Source organism: Spermophilus citellus (assembly GCF_964194105.1).
Source record: "Spermophilus citellus genome assembly, chromosome: 11".
NCBI lineage: Eukaryota > Metazoa > Chordata > Mammalia > Rodentia > Sciuridae > Spermophilus > Spermophilus citellus.
Window position 1 is genome coordinate 9,054,105 of NC_138192.1, and position 16,424 is coordinate 9,070,528.

Consider the following 16,424-nt stretch of genomic DNA (forward strand, 5'->3'; position numbering starts at 1 on the left):
TTGGATTTAGAGTTCCAAATACATCTATCAATATAGGAGAAAACAGAGTGAAACCTAAAAATTCAAACTGTTACTGGAAACGAACGCTTCAACATAGAAGAACGAAATTTGGGGAACCAAGTCGCCTTAGTGTACTGATCATTACCTGAAAGTATCATCCAGTTTGGGTGAAAAAATATTTGCTGAGATTTCTGGAGATTCGTAATTTTGGGAAGCCTGGCAACCCCTTTCCATGAAAGTGTTTCTCGCCAGTCACTGCATTGGGCTACATCAAGAGGAAACAAAACATAGAGATAGAACGTGAAACTACTTTATTGTGTCATGTTTCAAGAAGCCAGCACAAACCGTGTTGGATTTAGAGTTCCAAATACATCTATCAATATAGGAGAAAACAGAGTGAAACCTAAAAATTCAAACTGTTACTGCAAACGAACGCTTCAACATAGAAGAACGAAATTTGGGGAACCAAGTCGCCTTAGTGTACTGATCATTACCTGAAAGTATTATCCAGTTTGGGTGAAAAAATATTTGCTGAGATTTCTGGAGATTCGTAATTTTAGGAAGCTTGGCAACCCCTTTCAATGAAAGTGTTTCCCGCCAGTAACTGCTTAGGGCTACATCAAGAGGAAACAAAACGTAGAGAAAGAACGTGAAACTACTTTATTGTGTCAAGTTTCAAGAAGCTAGCACAAACCCTGTTGGATTTAGAGTTCCAAATACATCTATCAATATAGGAGAAAACAGAGTGAAACCTAAAAATTCAAACTGTTACTGCAAACGAACGCTTCAACATAGAAGAACGAAATTTGGGGAACCAAGTCGCCTTAGTGTACTGATCATTACCTGAAAGTATCATCCAGTTTGGGTGAAAAAATATTTGCTGAGATTTCTGGAGATTCGTAATTTTAGGAAGCTTGGCAACCCCTTTCCATGAAAGTGTTTCTCGCCAGTCACTGCATTGGGCTACATCAAGAGGAAACAAAACATAGAGATAGAACGTGAAACTACTTTATTGTGTCAAGTTTCAAGAAGCTAGCACAAACCGTGTTGGATTTAGAGTTCCAAATACATCTATCAATATAGGAGAAAACAGAGTGAAACCTAAAAATTCAAACTGTTACTGGAAACGAACGCTTCAACATAGAAGAACGAAATTTGGGGAACCAAGTCGCCTTAGTGTACTGATCATTACCTGAAAGTATCATCCAGTTTCGGTGAAAAAATATTTGCTGAGATTTCTGGAGATTCGTAATTTTGGGAAGCCTGGCAACCCCTTTCCATGAAAGTGTTTCTCGCCAGTCACTGCTTAGGGCTACATCAAGAGGAAACAAAACATAGAGATAGAACGTGAAACTACTTTATTGTGTCAAGTTTCAAGAAGCTAGCACAAACCGTGTTGGATTTAGAGTTCCAAATACATCTATCAATATAGGAGAAAACAGAGTGAAACCTAAAAATTCAAACTGTTACTGGAAACGAATGCTTCAACATAGAAGAACGAAATTTGGGGAACCAAGTCGCCTCAGAGTACTGATCATTACCTGAAAGTATCATCCAGTTTGGGTGAAAAAATATTTGCTGAGATTTCTGGAGATTCGTAATTTTAGGAAGCTTGGCAACCCCTTTCCATGAAAGTGTTTCCCGCCAGTAACTGCTTAGGGCTACATCAAGAGGAAACAAAACGTAGAGATAGAACGTGAAACTACTTTATTGTGTCAAGTTTCAAGAAGCTAGCACAAACCCTGTTGGATTTAGAGTTCCAAATACATCTATCAATATAGGAGAAAACAGAGTGAAACCTAAAAATTCAAACTGTTACTGGAAACGAACGCATCAACATAGAAGAACGAAATTTGGGGAACCAAGTCGCCTTAGTGTACTGATCATTACCTGAAAGTATCATCCAGTTTGGGTGAAAAAATATTTGCTAAGATTTCTGGAGATTCGTAATTTTGGGAAGCCTGGCAACCCCTTTCCATGAAAGTGTTTCTCGCCAGTCACTGCATTGGGCTACATCAAGAGGAAACAAAACATAGAGATAGAACGTGAAACTACTTTATTGTGTCATGTTTCAAGAAGCCAGCACAAACTGTGTTGGATTTAGAGTTCCAAATACATCTATCAATATAGGAGAAAACAGAGTGAAACCTAAAAATTCAAACTGTTACTGGAAACGAACGCTTCAACATAGAAGAACGAAATTTGGGGAACCAAGTCGCCTTAGTGTACTGATCATTACCTGAAAGTATCATCCAGTTTGGGTGAAAAAATATTTGCTGAGATTTCTGGAGATTCGTAATTTTAGGAAGCTTGGCAACCCCTTTCCATGAAAGTGTTTCCCGCCAGTAACTGCTTAGGGCTACATCAAGAGGAAACAAAACGTAGAGATAGAACGTGAAACTACTTTATTGTGTCAAGTTTCAAGAAGCTAGCACAAACCGTGTTGGATTTAGTGTTCCAAATACATCTATCAATATAGGAGAAAACAGAGTGAAACCTAAAAATGCAAACTGTTACTAGAAACGAACGCTTCAACATAGAAGAACGAAATTTGGGGAACCAAGTCGCCTTAGTGTACTGATCATTACCTGAAAGTATCATCCAGTTTGGGTGAAAAAATATTTGCTGAGATTTCTGGAGATTCGTAATTTTAGGAAGCTTGGCAACCCCTTTCCATGAAAGTGTTTCTCGCCAGTCACTGCTTAAGGCTACATCAAGAGGAAACAAAACATAGAGATAGAACGTGAAACTACTTTATTGTGTCAAGTTTCAAGAACGTAGCACAAACCGTGTTGGATTTAGAGTTCCAAACACATCTATCAATATAGGAGAAAACAGAGTGAAACCTAAAAATTCAAACTGTTACTGGAAACGAACGCTTCAACATAGAAGAACGAAATTTGGGGAACCAAGTCGCCTTAGTGTACTGATCATTACCTGAAAGTATCATCCAGTTTGGGTGAAAAAATATTTGCTGAGATTTCTGGAGATTCGTAATTTTGGGAAGCCTGGCATCCCCTTTCCTGAAAGTGTTTCTCGCCAGTCACTGCATTGGGCTACATCAAGAGGAAACAAAACATAGAGATAGAACGTGAAACTACTTTATTGTGTCAAGTTTCAAGAACCTAGCACAAACCGTGTTGGATTTAGAGTTCCAAACACATCTATCAATATAGGAGAAAACAGAGTGAAACCTAAAAATTCAAACTGTTACTGGAAACGAACGCTTCAACATAGAAGAACGAAATTTGGGGAACCAAGTCGCCTTAGTGTACTGATCATTACCTGAAAGTATCATCCAGTTTGGGTGAAAAAATATTTGCTGAGATTTCTGGAGATTCGTAATTTTAGGAAGCTTGGCAACCCCTTTCCATGAAAGTGTTTCTCGCCAGTCACTGCTTAAGGCTACATCAAGAGGAAACAAAACATAGAGATAGAACGTGAAACTACTTTATTGTGTCATGTTTCAAGAAGCCAGCACAAACCGTGTTGGATTTAGAGTTCCAAATACATCTATCAATATAGGAGAAAACAGAGTGAAACCTAAAAATTCAAAGTGTTACTGCAAACGAACGCTTCAACATAGAAGAACGAAATTTGGGGAACCAAGTTGCCTTAGTGTACTGATCATTACCTGAAAGTATCATTCAGTTTGGGTGAAAAAATATTTGCTGAGATTTCTGGAGATTCGTAATTTTAGGAAGCTTGGCAACCCCTTTCCATGAAAGTGTTTCTCGCCAGTTACTGCTTAGGGCTACATCAAGAGGAAACAAAACGTAGAGATAGAACGTGAAACTACTTTATTGTGTCAAGTTTCAAGAAGCTAGCACAAACCCTGTTGGATTTAGAGTTCCAAATACATCTATCAATATAGGAGAAAACAGAGTGAAACCTAAAAATTCAAAGTGTTACTGGAAACGAATGCTTCAACATAGAAGAACGAAATTTGGGGAACCAAGTCGCCTTAGTGTACTGATCATTACCTGAAAGTATCATCCAGTTTGGGTGAAAAAATATTTGCTGAGATTTCTGGAGATTCGTAATTTTAGGAAGCTTGGCAACCCCTTTCCATGAAAGTGTTTCTCGCCAGTCACTGCTTAAGGCTACATCAAGCGGAAACAAAACATAGAGATAGAACGTGAAACTACTTTATTGTGTCAAGTTTCAAGAACCTAGCACAAACCGTGTTGGATTTAGAGTTCCAAACACATCTATCAATATAGGAGAAAACAGAGTGAAACCTAAAAATTCAAACTGTTACTGGAAACGAACGCTTCAACATAGAAGAACGAAATTTGGGGAACCAAGTCGCCTTAGTGTACTGATCATTACCTGAAAGTATCATCCAGTTTGGGTGAAAAAATATTTGCTGAGATTTCTGGAGATTCGTAATTTTGGGAAGCCTGGCAACCCCTTTCCATGAAAGTGTTTCTCGCCAGTCACTGCATTGGGCTACATCAAGAGGAAACAAAACATAGAGATAGAACGTGAAACTACTTTATTGTGTCAAGTTTCAAGAACCTAGCACAAACCGTGTTGGATTTAGAGTTCCAAACACATCTATCAATATAGGAGAAAACAGAGTGAAACCTAAAAATTCAAACTGTTACTGGAAACGAACGCTTCAACATAGAAGAACGAAATTTGGGGAACCAAGTCGCCTTAGTGTACTGATCATTACCTGAAAGTATCATCCAGTTTGGGTGAAAAAATATTTGCTGAGATTTCTGGAGATTCGTAATTTTGGGAAGCCTGGCAACCCCTTTCCATGAAAGTGTTTCTCGCCAGTCACTGCATTGGGCTACATCAAGAGGAAACAAAACATAGAGATAGAACGTGAAACTACTTTATTGTGTCATGTTTCAAGAAGCCAGCACAAACCGTGTTGGATTTAGAGTTCCAAATACATCTATCAATATAGGAGAAAACAGAGTGAAACCTAAAAATTCAAAGTGTTACTGCAAACGAACGCTTCAACATAGAAGAACGAAATTTGGGGAACCAAGTCGCCTTAGTGTACTGATCATTACCTGAAAGTATCATCCAGTTTGGGTGAAAAAATATTTGCTGAGATTTCTGGAGATTCGTAATTTTAGGAAGCTTGGCAACCCCTTTCCATGAAAGTGTTTCCCGCCAGTAACTGCTTAGGGCTACATCAAGAGGAAACAAAACGTAGAGATAGAACGTGAAACTACTTTATTGTGTCAAGTTTCAAGAAGCTAGCACAAACCCTGTTGGATTTAGAGTTCCAAATACATCTATCAATATAGGAGAAAACAGAGTGAAACCTAAAAATTCAAACTGTTACTGGAAACGAACGCATCAACATAGAAGAACGAAATTTGGGGAACCAAGTCGCCTTAGTGTACTGATCATTACCTGAAAGTATCATCCAGTTTGGGTGAAAAAATATTTGCTGAGATTTCTGGAGATTCGTAATTTTGGGAAGCCTGGCAACCCCTTTCCATGAAAGTGTTTCTCGCCAGTCACTGCATTGGGCTACATCAAGAGGAAACAAAACATAGAGATAGAACGTGAAACTACTTTATTGTGTCATGTTTCAAGAAGCCAGCACAAACCGTGTTGGATTTAGAGTTCCAAATACATCTATCAATATAGGAGAAAACAGAGTGAAACCTAAAAATTCAAACTGTTACTGGAAACGAACGCTTCAACATAGAAGAACGAAATTTGGGGAACCAAGTCGCCTTAGTGTACTGATCATTACCTGAAAGTATCATCCAGTTTGGGTGAAAAAATATTTGCTGAGATTTCTGGAGATTCGTAATTTTAGGAAGCTTGGCAACCCCTTTCCATGAAAGTGTTTCCCGCCAGTAACTGCTTAGGGCTACATCAAGAGGAAACAAAACGTAGAGATAGAACGTGAAACTACTTTATTGTGTCAAGTTTCAAGAAGCTAGCACAAACCGTGTTGGATTTAGTGTTCCAAATACATCTATCAATATAGGAGAAAACAGAGTGAAACCTAAAAATTCAAACTGTTACTGGAAACGAACGCTTCAACATAGAAGAACGAAATTTGGGGAACCAAGTCGCCTTAGTGTACTGATCATTACCTGAAAGTATCATCCAGTTTGGGTGAAAAAATATTTGCTGAGATTTCTGGAGATTCGTAATTTTAGGAAGCTTGGCAACCCCTTTCCATGAAAGTGTTTCCCGCCAGTAACTGCTTAGGGCTACATCAAGAGGAAACAAAACGTAGAGATAGAACGTGAAACTACTTTATTGTGTCAAGTTTCAAGAAGCTAGCACAAACCGTGTTGGATTTAGAGTTCCAAATACATCTATCAATATAGGAGAAAACAGAGTGAAACCTAAAAATTCAAACTGTTACTGGAAACGAACGCTTCAACATAGAAGAACGAAATTTGGGGAACCAAGTCGCCTTAGTGTACTGATCATTACCTGAAAGTATCATCCAGTTTGGGTGAAAAAATATTTGCTGAGATTTCTGGAGATTCGTAATTTTGGGAAGCCTGGCAACCCCTTTCCATGAAAGTGTTTCTCGCCAGTCACTGCATTGGGCTACATCAAGAGGAAACAAAACATAGAGATAGAACGTGAAACTACTTTATTGTGTCATGTTTCAAGAAGCCAGCACAAACCGTGTTGGATTTAGAGTTCCAAATACATCTATCAATATAGGAGAAAACAGAGTGAAACCTAAAAATTCAAACTGTTACTGGAAACGAACGCTTCAACATAGAAGAACGAAATTTGGGGAACCAAGTCGCCTTAGTGTACTGATCATTACCTGAAAGTATCATCCAGTTTGGGTGAAAAAATATTTGCTGAGATTTCTGGAGATTCGTAATTTTAGGAAGCTTGGCAACCCCTTTCCATGAAAGTGTTTCTCGCCAGTCACTGCTTAAGGCTACATCAAGAGGAAACAAAACATAGAGATAGAACGTGAAACTACTTTATTGTGTCAAGTTTCAAGAAGCTAGCACAAACCGTGTTGGATTTAGTGTTCCAAATACATCTATCAATATAGGAGAAAACAGAGTGAAACCTAAAAATTCAAACTGTTACTGGAAACGAACGCTTCAACATAGAAGAACGAAATTTGGGGAACCAAGTCGCCTTAGTGTACTGATCATTACCTGAAAGTATCATCCAGTTTGGGTGAAAAAATATTTGCTGAGATTTCTGGAGATTCGTAATTTTGGGAAGCCTGGCAACCCCTTTCCATGAAAGTGTTTCTCGCCAGTCACTGCATTGGGCTACATCAAGAGGAAACAAAACATAGAGATAGAACGTGAAACTACTTTATTGTGTCATGTTTCAAGAAGCCAGCACAAACCGTGTTGGATTTAGAGTTCCAAATACATCTATCAATATAGGAGAAAACAGAGTGAAACCTAAAAATTCAAACTGTTACTGGAAACGAACGCTTCAACATAGAAGAACGAAATTTGGGGAACCAAGTCGCCTTAGTGTACTGATCATTACCTGAAAGTATCATCCAGTTTGGGTGAAAAAATATTTGCTGAGATTTCTGGAGATTCGTAATTTTGGGAAGCTTGGCAACCCCTTTCCATGAAAGTGTTTCTCGCCAGTCACTGCATTGGGCTACATCAAGAGGAAACAAAACATAGAGATAGAATGTGAAACTACTTTATTGTGTCATGTTTCAAGTAGCCAGCACAAACCGTGTTGGATTTAGAGTTCCAAATACATCTATCAATATAGGAGAAAACAGAGTGAAACCTAAAAATTCAAAGTGTTACTGGAAACGAACGCTTCAACATAGAAGAACGAAATTTGGGGAACCAAGTCGCCTTAGTGTACTGATCATTACCTGAAAGTATCATCCAGTTTGGGTGAAAAAATATTTGCTGAGATTTCTGGAGATTCGTAATTTTAGGAAGCTTGGCAACCCCTTTCCATGAAAGTGTTTCCCGCCAGTAACTGCTTAGGGCTACATCAAGAGGAAACAAAACGTAGAGATAGAACGTGAAACTACTTTATTGTGTCAAGTTTCAAGAAGCTAGCACAAACCGTGTTGGATTTAGAGTTCCAAATACATCTATCAATATAGGAGAAAACAGAGTGAAACCTAAAAATTCAAACTGTTACTGGAAACGAACGCTTCAACATAGAAGAACGAAATTTGGGGAACCAAGTCGCCTTAGTGTACTGATCATTACCTGAAAGTATCATCCAGTTTGGGTGAAAAAATATTTGCTGAGATTTCTGGAGATTCGTAATTTTGGGAAGCCTGGCAACCCCTTTCCATGAAAGTGTTTCTCGCCAGTCACTGCATTGGGCTACATCAAGAGGAAACAAAACATAGAGATAGAACGTGAAACTACTTTATTGTGTCAAGTTTCAAGAAGCTAGCACAAACCGTGTTGGATTTAGAGTTCCAAATACATCTATCAATATAGGAGAAAACAGAGTGAAACCTAAAAATTCAAAGTGTTACTGGAAACGAACGCTTCAACATAGAAGAACGAAATTTGGGGAACCAAGTCGCCTTAGTGTACTGATCATTACCTGAAAGTATCATTCAGTTTGGGTGAAAAAATATTTGCTGAGATTTCTGGAGATTCGTAATTTTAGGAAGCTTGGCAACCCCTTTCCATGAAAGTGTTTCTCGCCAGTTACTGCTTAGGGCTACATCAAGAGGAAACAAAACGTAGAGATAGAACGTGAAACTACTTTATTGTGTCAAGTTTCAAGAAGCTAGCACAAACACTGTTGGATTTAGAGTTCCAAATACATCTATCAATATAGGAGAAAACAGAGTGAAACCTAAAAATTCAAAGTGTTACTGGAAACGAACGCTTCAACATAGAAGAACGAAATTTGGGGAACCAAGTCGCCTTAGTGTACTGATCATTACCTGAAAGTATCATCCAGTTTGGGTGAAAAAATATTTGCTGAGATTTCTGGAGATTCGTAATTTTAGGAAGCTTGGCAACCCCTTTACATGAAAGTGTTTCTCGCCAGTCACTGCTTAAGGCTACATCAAGAGGAAACAAAACATAGAGATAGAACATGAAACTACTTTATTGTGTCAAGTTTCAAGAACCTAGCACAAACCGTGTTGGATTTAGAGTTCCAAACACATCTATCAATATAGGAGAAAACAGAGTGAAACCTAAAAATTCAAACTGTTACTGGAAATGAACGCTTCAACATAGAAGAACGAAATTTGGGGAACCAAGTCGACTTAGTGTACTGATCATTACCTGAAAGTATCATCCAGTTTGGGTGAAAAAATATTTGCTGAGATTTCTGGAGATTCGTAATTTTGGGAAGCCTGGCAACCCCTTTCCATGAAAGTGTTTCTCGCCAGTCACTGCATTGGGCTACATCAAGAGGAAACAAAACGTAGAGATAGAACGTGAAACTACTTTATTGTGTCATGTTTCAAGAAGCTAGCACAAACCGTGTTGGATTTAGAGTTCCAAATACATCTATCAATATAGGAGAAAACAGAGTGAAACCTAAAAATTCAAAGTGTTACTGGAAACGAACGCTTCAACATAGAAGAACGAAATTTGGGGAACCAAGTCGCCTTAGTGTACTGATCATTACCTGAAAGTATCATCCAGTTTGGGTGAAAAAATATTTGCTGAGATTTCTGGAGATTCGTAATTTTGGGAAGCCTGGCAACCCCTTTCCATGAAAGTGTTTCTCGCCAGTCACTGCATTGGGCTACATCAAGAGGAAACAAAACGTAGAGATAGAACGTGAAACTACTTTATTGTGTCATGTTTCAAGAAGCCAGCACAAACCGTGTTGGATTTAGAGTTCCAAATACATCTATCAATATAGGAGAAAACAGAGTGAAACCTAAAAATTCAAACTGTTACTGCAAACGAACGCTTCAACATAGAAGAACGAAATTTGGGGAACCAAGTCGCCTTAGTGTACTGATCATTACCTGAAAGTATCATCCAGTTTGGGTGAAAAAATATTTGCTGAGATTTCTGGAGATTCGTAATTTTAGGAAGCTTGGCAACCCCTTTCCATGAAAGTGTTTCCCGCCAGTAACTGCTTTGGGCTACATCAAGAGGAAACAAAACGTAGAGATAGAACGTGAAACTACTTTATTGTGTCAAGTTTCAAGAAGCTAGCACAAACCGTGTTGGATTTAGAGTTCCAAATACATCTATCAATATAGGAGAAAACAGAGTGAAACCTAAAAATTCAAACTGTTACTGGAAACGAACGCTTCAACATAGAAGAACGAAATTTGGGGAACCAAGTCGCCTTAGTGTACTATCATTACCTGAAAGTATCATCCAGTTTGGGTGAAAAAATATTTGCTGAGATTTCTGGAGATTCGTAATTTTGGGAAGCCTGGCAACCCCTTTCCATGAAAGTGTTTCTCGCCAGTCACTGCATTGGGCTACATCAAGAGGAAACAAAACGTAGAGATAGAACGTGAAACTACTTTATTGTGTCAAGTTTCAAGAAGCTAGCACAAACCGTGTTGGATTTAGAGTTCCAAATACATCTATCAATATAGGAGAAAACAGAGTGAAACCTAAAAATTCAAAGTGTTACTGGAAACGAACGCTTCAACATAGAAGAACGAAATTTGGGGAACCAAGTCGCCTTAGTGTACTGATCATTACCTGAAAGTATCATTCAGTTTGGGTGAAAAAATATTTGCTGAGATTTTTGGAGATTCGTAATTTTAGGAAGCTTGGCAACCCCTTTCCATGAAAGTGTTTCTCGCCAGTTACTGCTTAGGGCTACATCAAGAGGAAACAAAACGTAGAGATAGAACGTGAAACTACTTTATTGTGTCAAGTTTCAAGAAGCTAGCACAAACACTGTTGGATTTAGAGTTCCAAATACATCTATCAATATAGGAGAAAACAGAGTGAAACCTAAAAATTCAAAGTGTTACTGGAAACGAACGCTTCAACATAGAAGAACGAAATTTGGGGAACCAAGTCGCCTTAGTGTACTGATCATTACCTGAAAGTATCATCCAGTTTGGGTGAAAAAATATTTGCTGAGATTTCTGGAGATTCGTAATTTTAGGAAGCTTGGCAACCCCTTTCCATGAAAGTGTTTCTCGCCAGTCACTGCTTAAGGCTACATCAAGAGGAAACAAAACGTAGAGATAGAACGTGAAACTACTTTATTGTGTCAAGTTTCAAGAACCTAGCACAAACCGTGTTGGATTTAGAGTTCCAAACACATCTATCAATATAGGAGAAAACAGAGTGAAACCTAAAAATTCAAAGTGTTACTGGAAATGAACGCTTCAACATAGAAGAACGAAATTTGGGGAACCAAGTCGACTTAGTGTACTGATCATTACCTGAAAGTATCATCCAGTTTGGGTGAAAAAATATTTGCTGAGATTTCTGGAGATTCGTAATTTTAGGAAGCCTGGCAACCCCTTTCCATGAAAGTGTTTCTCGCCAGTCACTGCATTGGGCTACATCAAGAGGAAACAAAATGTAGAGATAGAACGTGAAACTACTTTATTGTGTCAAGTTTCAAGAACCTAGCACAAACCGTGTTGGATTTAGAGTTCCAAATACATCTATCAATATAGGAGAAAACAGAGTGAAACCTAAAAATTCAAAGTGTTACTGGAAACGAACGCTTCAACATAGAAGAACGAAATTTGGGGAACCAAGTCGCCTTAGTGTACTGATCATTACCTGAAAGTATCATCCAGTTTGGGTGAAAAAATATTTGCTGAGATTTCTGGAGATTCGTAATTTTGGGAAGCCTGGCAACCCCTTTCCATGAAAGTGTTTCTCGCCAGTCACTGCATTGGGCTACATCAAGAGGAAACAAAACGTAGAGATAGAACGTGAAACTACTTTATTGTGTCATGTTTCAAGAAGCCAGCACAAACCGTGTTGGATTTAGAGTTCCAAATACATCTATCAATATAGGAGAAAACAGAGTGAAACCTAAAAATTCAAACTGTTACTGCAAACGAACGCTTCAACATAGAAGAACGAAATTTGGGGAACCAAGTCGCCTTAGTGTACTGATCATTACCTGAAAGTATCATCCAGTTTGGGTGAAAAAATATTTGCTGAGATTTCTGGAGATTCGTAATTTTAGGAAGCTTGGCAACCCCTTTCCATGAAAGTGTTTCCCGCCAGTAACTGCTTTGGGCTACATCAAGAGGAAACAAAACGTAGAGATAGAACGTGAAACTACTTTATTGTGTCAAGTTTCAAGAAGCTAGCACAAACCGTGTTGGATTTAGAGTTCCAAATACATCTATCAATATAGGAGAAAACAGAGTGAAACCTAAAAATTCAAACTGTTACTGGAAAAGAACGCTTCAACATAGAAGAACAAAATTTGGGGAACCAAGTCGACTTAGTGTACTGATCATTACCTGAAAGTATCATCCAGTTTGGGTGAAAAAATATTTGCTGAGATTTCTGGAGATTCGTAATTTTAGGAAGCCTGGCAACCCCTTTCCATGAAAGTGTTTCTCGCCAGTCACTGCATTGGGCTACATCAAGAGGAAACAAAACGTAGAGATAGAACGTGAAACTACTTTATTGTGTCAAGTTTCAAGAAGCTAGCACAAACCGTGTTGGATTTAGAGTTCCAAATACATCTATCAATATAGGAGAAAACAGAGTGAAACCTAAAAATTCAAAGTGTTACTGGAAACGAACGCTTCAACATAGAAGAACGAAATTTGGGGAACCAAGTCGCCTTAGTGTACTGATCATTACCTGAAAGTATCATTCAGTTTGGGTGAAAAAATATTTGCTGAGATTTCTGGAGATTCGTAATTTTAGGAAGCTTGGCAACCCCTTTCCATGAAAGTGTTTCTCGCCAGTCACTGCATTGGGCTACATCAAGAGGAAACAAAACATAGAGATAGAACGTGAAACTACTTTATTGTGTCAAGTTTCAAGAAGCTAGCACAAACACTGTTGGATTTAGAGTTCCAAATACATCTATCAATATAGGAGAAAACAGAGTGAAACCTAAAAATTCAAAGTGTTACTGGAAACGAACGCTTCAACATAGAAGAACGAAATTTGGGGAACCAAGTCGCCTTAGTGTACTGATCATTACCTGAAAGTATCATCCAGTTTGGGTGAAAAAATATTTGCTGAGATTTCTGGAGATTCGTAATTTTAGGAAGCTTGGCAACCCCTTTCCATGAAAGTGTTTCTCGCCAGTTACTGCTTAGGGCTACATCAAGAGGAAACAAAACGTAGAGATAGAACGTGAAACTACTTTATTGTGTCAAGTTTCAAGAAGCTAGCACAAACACTGTTGGATTTAGAGTTCCAAATACATCTATCAATATAGGAGAAAACAGAGTGAAACCTAAAAATTCAAACTGTTACTGGAAACGAACGCTTCAACATAGAAGAACGAAATTTGGGGAACCAAGTCGCCTTAGTGTACTGATCATTACCTGAAAGTATCATCCAGTTTGGGTGAAAAAATATTTGCTGAGATTTCTGGAGATTCGTAATTTTGGGAAGCCTGGCAACCCCTTTCCATGAAAGTGTTTCTCGCCAGTCACTGCATTGGGCTACATCAAGAGGAAACAAAACGTAGAGATAGAACATGAAACTACTTTATTGTGTCATGTTTCAAGAAGCCAGCACAAACCGTGTTGGATTTAGAGTTCCAAATACATCTATCAATATAGGAGAAAACAGAGTGAAACCTAAAAATTCAAACTGTTACTGCAAACGAACGCTTCAACATAGAAGAACGAAATTTGGGGAACCAAGTCGCCTTAGTGTACTGATCATTACCTGAAAGTATTATCCAGTTTGGGTGAAAAAATATTTGCTGAGATTTCTGGAGATTCGTAATTTTAGGAAGCTTGGCAACCCCTTTCAATGAAAGTGTTTCCCGCCAGTAACTGCTTAGGGCTACATCAAGAGGAAACAAAACGTAGAGAAAGAACGTGAAACTACTTTATTGTGTCAAGTTTCAAGAAGCTAGCACAAACCCTGTTGGATTTAGAGTTCCAAATACATCTATCAATATAGGAGAAAACAGAGTGAAACCTAAAAGTTCAAACTGTTACTGCAAACGAACGCTTCAACATAGAAGAACGAAATTTGGGGAACCAAGTCGCCTTAGTGTACTGATCATTACCTGAAAGTATCATCCAGTTTGGGTGAAAAAATATTTGCTGAGATTTCTGGAGATTCGTAATTTTAGGAAGCTTGGCAACCCCTTTCCATGAAAGTGTTTCTCGCCAGTCACTGCATTGGGCTACATCAAGAGGAAACAAAACATAGAGATAGAACGTGAAACTACTTTATTGTGTCAAGTTTCAAGAAGCTAGCACAAACCGTGTTGGATTTAGAGTTCCAAATACATCTATCAATATAGGAGAAAACAGAGTGAAACCTAAAAATTCAAACTGTTACTGGAAATGAACGCTTCAACATAGAAGAACGAAATTTGGGGAACCAAGTCGCCTTAGTGTACTGATCATTACCTGAAAGTATCATCCAGTTTGGGTGAAAAAATATTTGCTGAGATTTCTGGAGATTCGTAATTTTGGGAAGCCTGGCAACCCCTTTCCATGAAAGTGTTTCTCGCCAGTCACTGCTTAGGGCTACATCAAGAGGAAACAAAACATAGAGATAGAACGTGAAACTACTTTATTGTGTCAAGTTTCAAGAAGCTAGCACAAACCGTGTTGGATTTAGAGTTCCAAATACATCTATCAATATAGGAGAAAACAGAGTGAAACCTAAAAATTCAAACTGTTACTGGAAACGAATGCTTCAACATAGAAGAACGAAATTTGGGGAACCAAGTCACCTCAGAGTACTGATCATTACCTGAAAGTATCATCCAGTTTGGGTGAAAAAATATTTGCTGAGATTTCTGGAGATTCGTAATTTTAGGAAGCTTGGCAACCCCTTTCCATGAAAGTGTTTCCCGCCAGTAACTGCTTAGGGCTACATCAAGAGGAAACAAAACGTAGAGATAGAACGTGAAACTACTTTATTGTGTCAAGTTTCAAGAAGCTAGCACAAACCCTGTTGGATTTAGAGTTCCAAATACATCTATCAATATAGGAGAAAACAGAGTGAAACCTAAAAATTCAAACTGTTACTGGAAACGAACGCATCAACATAGAAGAACGAAATTTGGGGAACCAAGTCGCCTTAGTGTACTGATCATTACCTGAAAGTATCATCCAGTTTGGGTGAAAAAATATTTGCTAAGATTTCTGGAGATTCGTAATTTTGGGAAGCCTGGCAACCCCTTTCCATGAAAGTGTTTCTCGCCAGTCACTGCATTGGGCTACATCAAGAGGAAACAAAACATAGAGATAGAACGTGAAACTACTTTATTGTGTCATGTTTCAAGAAGCCAGCACAAACTGTGTTGGATTTAGAGTTCCAAATACATCTATCAATATAGGAGAAAACAGAGTGAAACCTAAAAATTCAAACTGTTACTGGAAACGAACGCTTCAACATAGAAGAACGAAATTTGGGGAACCAAGTCGCCTTAGTGTACTGATCATTACCTGAAAGTATCATCCAGTTTGGGTGAAAAAATATTTGCTGAGATTTCTGGAGATTCGTAATTTTAGGAAGCTTGGCAACCCCTTTCCATGAAAGTGTTTCCCGCCAGTAACTGCTTAGGGCTACATCAAGAGGAAACAAAACGTAGAGATAGAACGTGAAACTACTTTATTGTGTCAAGTTTCAAGAAGCTAGCACAAACCGTGTTGGATTTAGTGTTCCAAATACATCTATCAATATAGGAGAAAACAGAGTGAAACCTAAAAATGCAAACTGTTACTAGAAACGAACGCTTCAACATAGAAGAACGAAATTTGGGGAACCAAGTCGCCTTAGTGTACTGATCATTACCTGAAAGTATCATCCAGTTTGGGTGAAAAAATATTTGCTGAGATTTCTGGAGATTCGTAATTTTAGGAAGCTTGGCAACCCCTTTCCATGAAAGTGTTTCTCGCCAGTCACTGCTTAAGGCTACATCAAGAGGAAACAAAACATAGAGATAGAACGTGAAACTACTTTATTGTGTCAAGTTTCAAGAACGTAGCACAAACCGTGTTGGATTTAGAGTTCCAAACACATCTATCAATATAGGAGAAAACAGAGTGAAACCTAAAAATTCAAACTGTTACTGGAAACGAACGCTTCAACATAGAAGAACGAAATTTGGGGAACCAAGTCGCCTTAGTGTACTGATCATTACCTGAAAGTATCATCCAGTTTGGGTGAAAAAATATTTGCTGAGATTTCTGGAGATTCGTAATTTTGGGAAGCCTGGCATCCCCTTTCCATGAAAGTGTTTCTCGCCAGTCACTGCATTGGGCTACATCAAGAGGAAACAAAACATAGAGATAGAACGTGAAACTACTTTATTGTGTCAAGTTTCAAGAACCTAGCACAAACCGTGTTGGATTTAGAGTTCCAAACACA